Source organism: Danio rerio, chromosome 5 (assembly GCF_049306965.1).
Source record: "Danio rerio strain Tuebingen ecotype United States chromosome 5, GRCz12tu, whole genome shotgun sequence".
Classification (NCBI taxonomy): domain Eukaryota; kingdom Metazoa; phylum Chordata; class Actinopteri; order Cypriniformes; family Danionidae; genus Danio; species Danio rerio.
In genome coordinates this window covers 9,335,001-9,345,000 of record NC_133180.1, presented here as the reverse complement: position 1 = coordinate 9,345,000, position 10,000 = coordinate 9,335,001, and the positions used below count along the sequence as shown (strand labels likewise).

The following is a 10,000-nucleotide window of genomic DNA, read 5'->3' as shown; positions in this document are numbered from 1 at the left end:
CTGCCATGCAAACCCATTATGTATTCTTTTTTCCTATCAATTTAATGGCATTTCATTGTATTGTTTAGAAATACATTGTGCCTATATCAGTCGAAATCTCATTACCTTATTGAATTTCTCTCTTGCTTATAAATAAGTTTCTCTAATGTTAGGGGATGTGTTTTCAAATGTTCAAGCCGTTTAGGAGGAAGAAAAGAGTTGTAGCAAAATTTGATTAGTCATCAGTAATCCTGCATTTTCAACCACACTCCTAGAAAGGACTGCACAGACAAGCTAAACTACCATAGAGCCAACATTATGGTGAGTAATTTTCTTTTATATTATTAGCGATATTTGTCAAACAATTTTGCCTTCAACTTCGATTTTGTATATATTGAGAGCTTCTGTCTGAGTTATTTAGAGTTTGGTTTGATCGGCATTTCTGCCAGAGCTGTTGTCAATACTGTCTGAATGGATGGGATTGTGAATGCTGAAAAGTACAGACGGGTTTTAATTCATGAAATTCCTACTAGAAAGCAGCCAATTTGTAATAGGTGTCAGGGTTCAATGTTAAGGATTATTTCCACTGGCCCGACTGGACCAGTGGTTCAGATTTTTACTTGCCCTGCCAAAAAATATTTAGCAGTAAAATGTAGCAGTATGGAAAATGTGCATGTATTTTATTGCAAAACAAAAAGTGACTGACTTAAAAGTGACGGCAAACCAAGCAAAACATTACTTCATTTTTGTAACCCACATCATCTTGTATCCATGTGAACAGACGTTTTCTGTTAGCCTCTAATTTTGATGTGACGTCAGGTTGCCGTCTCTTTGCTGTACTGGTTTTTACCAGGTAATGGAAAAAAAATAACGTGCTCACAACATCCAATCAGATATAAGAAAACGAAAAGCAATATGGTGTTTACGACATCACAGAGAAGGTAGCATTCAAAGACTTAAAAGAACAAATAGCTTCTCAATTCTAAGACTGTATTTGCACGCAATTGACAAATAGTAGCAAGCAAATTGAAATTTAGTGACCCGATTGGGCCAGTAACGATTCTGTCTACTGTCCCGAGCATCTCTCACACTGGCCCCGGACCATTGGGCACTCCTTATTGTTGAACCCTGGGTTTATTTTTCAGCATGATAAATATCCCAAACCCACTGCTAATGTAATGAAATCATATTTGGGGAGAACAGCTGATGAAACAAAGACAGTCATGAAATGGCCTCCACAGAGTCCAGACCTAAATATTATATACAGTATAGGGAATATTGGCAGGTTTGATGAGATTCACCTTAATCTACATGCTAAATCTAAGGAAGAACTTTTAGAAATGCTGAAAGATGCGTGATATTAGATGGCACATCATTACAGAAAAGACTTGACAATAAAGTTTGAGATGTTGCTTAGTGCTAAAGGGGTCATGTTTAACACAGACTTTTGATGCTAGTCTTTTGATTCCAAAAGTAATGTTGTTCTAAATGTTGTGTACATGTTTCAACTCACCCAGAAGTAATGACCCAGCACTTGCCCTATACCTTTTAGATTTGTGCAAAAGTCTCAAACCCCGGTCAGATCACACGATATTTATTGTTGGTTACAAAAGTCCACTATGTCGGACTATGCGATTGTATTTATTTATTTATTTTTATTTATTTTATTATTAATGTTTTTTTTATTTAATTAATAGATTTTTTTTATTCTCGAGTGAAACGGATAAATGAAAACACATAAGCAGCAGCAAGGAAAAATCAGATGTTTAAGATATAGGGCTCTATTTTAATGATATAGGTGCAGAGTTTAAAGCGCGTGGTGCAAAAGCATTAAGTCAGTTGCATCATGCCTTGGTGCATTTACTATTTACATGAGGGACTTTGTAAGTGTACAAACTGAATGTTTCAATAGCGAGAAAACAGTTAAACAGAGCATCTACAGCGTAAAACCTGATTTATACTTCTGCGTCAAGTGACCGGCGTAACCCACGGCGCATGCAACGTGCGTGACTGTGCATTTATACTTCTGCGCGCTGTCTCTCTTGGTCTGCATTAACACTTCCGAAACGCTAGTGGGCAGTGAGGTGTAAATGTTCCTCTGTGTCGTTTCTTCGCTGCTTTTTTGCTTTTCCTGAACTCTTCTGGGATGTACAAGTGGCTCAAACTCGCTCATTTTGAGGCAGGAACCGGCGGACGTGCAACAACTTTAACTATGAGGTAAACACAAAACAAAACTTTCCATCTGGAGCTCCTTCACGGGACTCCACACTTGTAAACAATCGCTCGCGCCATTCGCGTGGCTCTTGGTCCCGCCCAGAGTCGTCAGCACTACCAAGCCAACCAATCACAGAGCTTGCGCTACGAGTTGTTGCGACGTGTAGTTACATTTTTTTAGAGGTGCACGTCAGTAACGCCGATGGCCACGGCGAAGGGCTATGCGTCAGCGTCGTAGCATATGCGTGCGTTTGACGCAGAAGTAAAAATCAGCCCTAAGGAAAAGGAATGAGCCTCCTCCAATCGGCCTTTACTTTCTCGTTCTCTTTTTCTCTTTCGTGGAGTAAGGAAATGGTGGAAACTCACCTCACTGAAGACATCCATTAGCCTACATATTTAGTTTTATTTGTTAAGTGCAAAGATTCGTTTCAAAACTATTTCTAAATTTAGTTCTAATTTTCAGCAAATGAATAAATGACCAATAATAACAAAGTGCAGTCAGGTTATATCCAAATACACATGCTGTGCACCATATGGTCTAAAACCCAACAGGTGGACAAATCTAAGCTTGTTTTTCATTTTATTTTGTTTTCGGCTTAGTCCCTTTATTATTTTGGGGTCGCCACAGTGAAATGAACCAGCCTAAGCTTGTTTTTAATAAAACAAATATAGATATGCATATAACAAATAATACTGCTAATAATAATAACAACATTATACAAAAGCAAGTTGTTGTGAATAAACTGAAAAAAGCCCCCTCAGATGAAGAAGGCATGGAGGCAGTAGTTTTTATAGTTATGTAGAGAATAATAATTTTTGTAACATTTTAAAGTTTTTATTTGTTTTCATTTGTAAAGGTATTTGCGTATTGCTGTACATCCTGTGTTTATTAAGTAATGTGTAAGGGAGGCGCACAACTAACATGCTCTGTGCTGAACTCTAGACCTGCTTTCAGCTGGTCTATTGCACAGTCTATTTAAGTTCCTCAAAATAGCAACACGCCAACAATGCGCCTTAACACACCTCTTTTTTTAGACCGAAACACCCATGAGTCCACAAAGTGGTGCAAATGGATTTACTATTTAAACGTGGCAGGAAACGGAAAAATTACTGTTGGGCTGGTCTGAAAATAGCAACACGCTGGGGCAAGCAGCCTACAAGTCTTGCACCTTATTGCGCTGGACAGGGACCATAGTCTTTAAAATAATGACATTTTAAAAAATTAGCAAATATATAACTGAGATTTGTGATACAATTACAGTGAAGCTTAAATTAAATCCTTATTTAAATCAATATTTTCCTCTAAGCCAAACAAACCATCACCGCACAGTTAAGTAGTGGAGGGGCACAAGCAAAAAAATTATTTGGATATTTTTCTTGGATTTTTATTTATTTATTTTTTTGATTTAGTAAAATTTTAACTCAATTTTAATGTAATGTATCTTTGGTTGGTCTATAAACAAGAATAACGAATAACATTTGAGGTGAAGAACTTCAAAACAAGTCCACTATATGCACCAAAACACGAAATGCCATGAAATAGTGTTGGTTTGTTAAATAAAATAATAATCAAGCCTAAATAAATTGAAAGTGAAATATTCAGTTTTAGAGAAACTGTTTTCATCATTAATGACAAATTTAAATAAGCAGGAGATGCTTTTGCAATGTATTCGCAGCACTGAACATGTTCCCAGATTACCTGGGAAGAACAAACTCTGTTGGAAGGTTGAGAGAACTCAGAAACTCGTTGTGAGGATGAAGATTCAATTCAGCTTTCAGCTTTATTTGTATAGCGCTTTTACAATGTAGATTGTGTCAAAGCAGCTTCACATAAATGGTCATAGTAACTGGAACAGTGTGGTTCAGTAACTGGAACAGTGTGGTTCAGGTTTTAGTGTTTAAGTTCAGTTCAGTTCAGTTTAACTCAGTTCAGTGTGATTTAATCATTACTGAGAGTTCAAACACTGAAGAGCCAATTCATCGATGCGTAGCTCTACCAATCCTGATGACTGCATCCTTGTGCCATTCTGTCAGATAAAATTGCTTAAAACACCTTAATATTTTAGAAAAGGTAGTTAAAGTTTACATAACCAACATTTAATCTTATCCACCCATGACCCACCCAAAAGTAAATATGCAGCCTATTTTCTGATTACCTGACCAGCTCATTAACAGCAGCACTCGTGGATAAACCCAGAAAATGATCTGCTCCTATTGCACAGTGTCACCCATGTGACAGAACTCGTCGTGAAGAACGAGAAAAAATTAAACATGCTAGACTTTCTGCCACGGTGCCGTGAAGCATGGCAGGCATTGTATTGGTTGTCATGAACTATGCCATTACACGAGAGGAAACCATTGAATCTTGTGTCACGACGCCCATTAGTTGTTTACGACACCCTACGTCAAAATAATCGTGCTGAAATTGTGACAAATTCTTGTGATCTGATTCGGTCTTTAGGCTCCCAAAGCTGATGTTGGCTTTTGCACAGTACTATATATATACATAGTGGAGACATGCAAAAAGCTGGAATTATAGGAAGCTTTTGATTGCTGTAATAGCCAATAAAGATTGTTGAGAAGGGAATGAAGTATTTTGGATGTGCCACTTTTTGTGTGTACATTTACAGTCTAGTCTTTTGATTGCTTAATGCTTACAAGAACCAACAGCGTCATTTGCATTTAAGCAGAGTCTGTGTTGCAGCTCACTTAAATGGCCATACTAAGAATAAGGGTGTCATTTTGTGCCAGTATTAAAGCTGACCTCAGATCAGCTCTGTGGCGCTCAAGAGTGAAACCCTGGTTATACGCCTCTTCCTTATTAAAATAATAGAAGCGTTCATTTCCTTTGGCTTTATTTGTGATTCTCACTAGTTTCAGAGCTACTGTACATCTGCACACTCTTGCATACGGGCTAGGTGAGTTTGCAGGAAACTCTAGCTTTTAAATGTATTTAAATGGCCGTGCTCTGTTTAGATTTTTCATATCGTTTGTTAATGCTTCATTATTTTATTCTCATGATTGTACTTGTGTTAATGAGGCAAATTAGAGCAGGCAACTTATTAGAAAATGTGATTTATTCTTGTGTATTTTGGTTGTTGGATTGAGAGCCAGTTATGTGACTGATAAGGGTTTTAAAATGTTGACCTTATTGTTGAATTTTAAGATGCAGTATAAGAATTTGCAGTGTTTCTGTAGGCTTGTGAGTATAAAGTGTGAAGGCGGGACGCTAGGTGTGAACTTGACACAGCTGTTCACAGCTATATGTTTTTGTTCATTGTGTGCATAATAGTATTTGCATATGCTGCACTTATTAAAATATGAGCGTAAAAAGCATTTTTATACTTGCCTGGGAAAATGTGAGCTGTGTTGAACTTTGTAAACTTAATATAAGTGTTAGCAGGAGGATTCTGTGAATGGTTGACGGTCAAAAATAGCGTATAGTGCATTGCTAGTGTTTAAAAAAGAAGAACTTAAAGGGACAGTTCACCCAAAACTGAAACTTTTATCATCTTTTACTCATCTTTCAATTGGCGCACACCTATATAGAGCTACCTTTTTCTATTGAACACAAAAGGAGTGCTTTTGAAAAGTGTTGGAAACCTGTAACCATTGACTTCCATTGTATTTGTTTCTTCTATTATGGATGTCAATGGTTACAGGTTTCTAACATTTTTCAAAATATCCCTTTTTGTGGTCAACAGAATTACTGTAGAACCTCTTGAGGGTGATTTAATGATCTCTGAATTTTATATTTTGGGTGAACTGTCCCTTTAAATATACAGTTGAGGTCAGAATTATTAGCCCCCCTGAATTATTAGACCCCTGTTTATTTTTTCCCCAATTTCTGGTTAATGGATAAGAAGATTATAATAGTTTTAATAACTCATTTCTAATGACTGATTTATTTTATCTTTGCCTTGATGACAGTACATAATATTGTACTAGATATTTTTCAAGACACTTCTATACAGCTTAAAGTGGCATTTAAAGGCTGAACTAGGTTAATTAGGTTGACTAGGCAGGTTAGGGTAATTAGGCAAGTCTTTGTGTAACAGTGGTTTGTTCTGTAGACTATTGAAAAAAAGATATAAGGGGCTAATAATATTGACCTTAAAATGGTTTAAAAAATTAAAAACTGCTTTTATTCTAGCTGAAAAAAAAAAAAACAATTAAAACTTTCTCCAAAAGAAAAAATTGTATCAGACATACTGTGAAAATGTCCTCGCTTTGTTAAACATCATTTGGGAAATATTTAAACCAAAAAGGTTTTTTAATTTAATCATCATTTACTCATCTTTCATTTGTCAAAAACCTATATAAGTTTCTTTTTTCTGTTGAACACAAAAGACGTACTTTTGTATTTTCAAAAGAACTTCCATTGTATTTGTTTCTCCTGCTTTGGATGTCAATCTGCTTGTTAAGTGGTGACGTGTTCGTGACGCATGTATACTGTTTCCGGGTCCAAGCCGCCATTCATTTGAGTGGAGAAATCATTCGTTTATGATCACGTTTTATTCCTATCACACATTAAAGTTAATTTTATATAAAATCATAATGTACACAACAATCTCTGGGCTTGCTGCATAACAAATACCAAAATTTTAACAATTTATAAAAAATGTATCACTTTCTGGCCACCGGATATTAGGCATGGACATATATACTGCGATCGAGATTTTCGAAAGCCTTAAATCCCTTTGTAAACGTTTATTATTACCATTTCATGAGTCTCCCCATTCAGATGAATAGAGCGCTTGGACCCGGAAGCCGCTTCGCGTGACGTCACACTTAACAATCGGATGGTTACAGGTTTCTAACATTCTTCAAAATATTTTCTTTAATGATCAACATAACCATTGTAGAACCACCTGAGGATGATTAAATGATTGCAGAATTTTTAATTTTGCGTAAATCATTACTTTAAATATAGATGTATATCTTTGGTTTCAAAAAGGTTTTTAATTTTGTCATCATTTACTCATCTTTTACTTTCCAAAAACCTATTTGAGTTTCTTGTTTCTGTTGAACACAAAAGAAGTTCTTTTGAAAAGTGTTGGAAACCTGTAACCATTGACTTCCAGTGTATTTGTTTCTTCTATTATGGATGTCAATGCTTACAGATTTCTAACATTCTTCAAAATATCTTTTTTAACGGTCAACAAAACCACTGTAGAACCTCTGGAGGGTGATTTAATGATCTCCGAATTTTATATTTTGAGTGAACTGTCCCTTTAAATATACATGGGTCTGTTTTTTCAAAAAAGGTTTTTAATTTAATCATCGTTTACTCATCTTTCATTTGTCTAAAACCTGTTTGAGTTTCTTTCTTCTGTTGAACACAAAAGATGTACTTGTGGAAAGTGTTGGAAAATTGTACACACTTCCATTGTATTTGTTTCTCCTGCTATTGATGTCAATGGTTACAGGTTTCTAACATTCTTCAAAATATCTTCTTTAATAATAAACAGAACCACTGATTTAACCACCTGAGGATGATTAAATGATCGCAGAATTTTCAATTTTGAGTGAACCGTTAGATTAATCTTTTTAGTTTCAAAAAGGTTTTTAATTTAATCATCATTTACTCTCCTTTCACTTGTCAAAAACTTTTTTTTTTTTTTCACTTTTTCAAAAATTTTTGAAAACCTGTAACCGTAAACTTCCATTATATTTGTTTCCTCTAATGTGGATGTCAATGCTTACAGGTTTCTAACATTCTTCAAAATATCTTCCTTAATGGTCAACAGAATCACTGTGGAACCGCTTGAAAGAAAGTAAATGATGACAGAATTTTCAGTTTTGGGTGAACTGTCTCTTTAAATATAGATGGATCATTTTTTGTTGCAAAAAGGGTTTTAATTTTATCATCATTTACTCACACTTCACTTGTCAAAAACCTGTTTGAGTTTCTTTTTTTCTGTTGAACACAAAATAAGTTATTTAAAAAATGTTGGAAACCTGTAACCATTGACTTCCATTGTATTTGTTTCTCCTACTATGGATGTCAGTGCTTACAGGTTTCTAACATTCTACAAAATATCTTCTTTTGGTGGTCAGCAGAATTACTGTGGAAGCACTTGAGGGTGAGTAAATGATGACAGTGTTCAGTTTTGGGTGAACTGTCCCTTTAAATATGCATGGATATGGTTTTTATTCTGGAAAGGGTTCTAAATTTATCATCATTTACTCATCGTTTACTTGTCAAACCTATTTGAGTTTCTTTTTTCTGTTGAACACAAAATAACTTTTTTTGACAAGTGTTCAAAACCTGTAACCATTGAATTCCATTGGGTTTGTTTCTCCTACTATGGATGTCAATGCTTACAGGTTTCTAACATTCTTCGAAATATCTTCTTTAGTGGTCAACAGAATTACTGTGGAAGCACTTGAGGGTGAGTAAATGATGACAGAACGTTCAGTTTTGGCTGAACTGTCTCTTTAAATATACATTGATTTATTTTTATTCCAAAAAGGTTTTTTAAATATATAAATTATATACAGCAATGTGCAAATATCCTTAGCACTGTACCAGCCTTGTTGACCTAAGACTTTTGCACAATATTTAATCAATCAGTCTCTTTATTAAAAACAAACAGAAATAGGAAAAATGTACAAAAAACAACAGCAGCACACCATTTCCTCTTTAATCAAGAGTCTGTTTAATGTGGCATCCCTTGGCTGTTTTGTTCTAATTATTCTGAAATGTTCTGAAATAATGTGCTGTCTATCCGGCTTCTTTTAGCCTGTTCCAGAGTTTTTCTTTAGGTTTAGACTGTCATACCTTTCTTTTTCTGTTCAGATGATCTCCTACAGCCTCTATAATATTCAGGTCTGGACCCTGTGGAGGCCATTTCATGACTGTCTGTTTTATCAGCTGTTTTCTTTCTTCGAATAGGATTTCACTGCAATTAGAGGATCATTATTATGATGAAAATTAACACTATTACCACTCAAGTCCTTTCCAGAAGGAATGGCATGATGGATTAAAACTCATCTGCACTTTTCAACATTCAATCAATTTGTCCATCAATTCAAACAATATTGCCAAAACACTGGTAGAAATGCAGCTCAAGGGCAAACAGCCTCTCTCCAACATTGTCCATCACATGTTTTAAACAGCTAAACCAAAATAATTCAAACTCTAACCTAACTCCTATCCTAACAAATCATACATCAACTGAAAGATCATTTATTCACTCTGTATGAATCAAAATTGTAAAAAAAAAAGCTGAAAAAAATGTATACTTATGACTGGTGTTGTGGTAAAGGGTCACATATATAATTTAAAACACACATATCAGTAAAACAACAGATTTAATGTTGGCTTAAAACTTTTGCACAGTACTGTATAAGTAAAGATTAGTTTTCAGTATTATTATTTTATGTATATAGTGTATTGACAATCTTCTGGCTCGAGATTCACTTGGTTTCATTGGTCTCAGATGGTCTCATTCACTTCCATTGATTTTTAGATGTTATAAACAGCTTGTTGTGCTGCTGGATTTTGCAAACTGATATTTGCTTATTCGGGGTATTCACAAGGTCTTTAAAGGTTCAGGACACCCTGGATAACTTTTTTTTATATTAACAGATGTGTGAGTGTTGAGCATCAGTTAAGACAATGTTAGCACCTGTCAGCTTTAATTGTGGGGAAAACTGGATAATTTTGAGCTTTTGTCAGCTAATTTCAGCTTCCGGTTTTAAAATGATTTTTGGGGCAGGATCAAAATCGGCGACGTAGCGCAGTACTGCAAGTGCAATGATGACGCGTCGGTTTCTCGTTATTATTCATAGCGGAGTTTTC

At 35.3% G+C, this 10,000-nt stretch overlaps 1 protein-coding gene across 1 annotated transcript in view; it reads left to right on the top strand.

Annotated features, from left to right (window-relative positions):
• The first annotated feature begins 5,048 nt into the window (after positions 1-5,048).
• fyb1a (FYN binding protein 1 a) overlaps positions 5,049-10,000 on the top strand; it is a 26,929-nt gene continuing 21,977 nt past the window's right edge. Inside the window, exon 1 of the mRNA XM_068221353.2 lies at positions 5,049-5,111. The gene's annotated coding sequence lies outside the window, so the exon portion shown is untranslated. The remainder of the gene's footprint in view (positions 5,112-10,000) is intronic.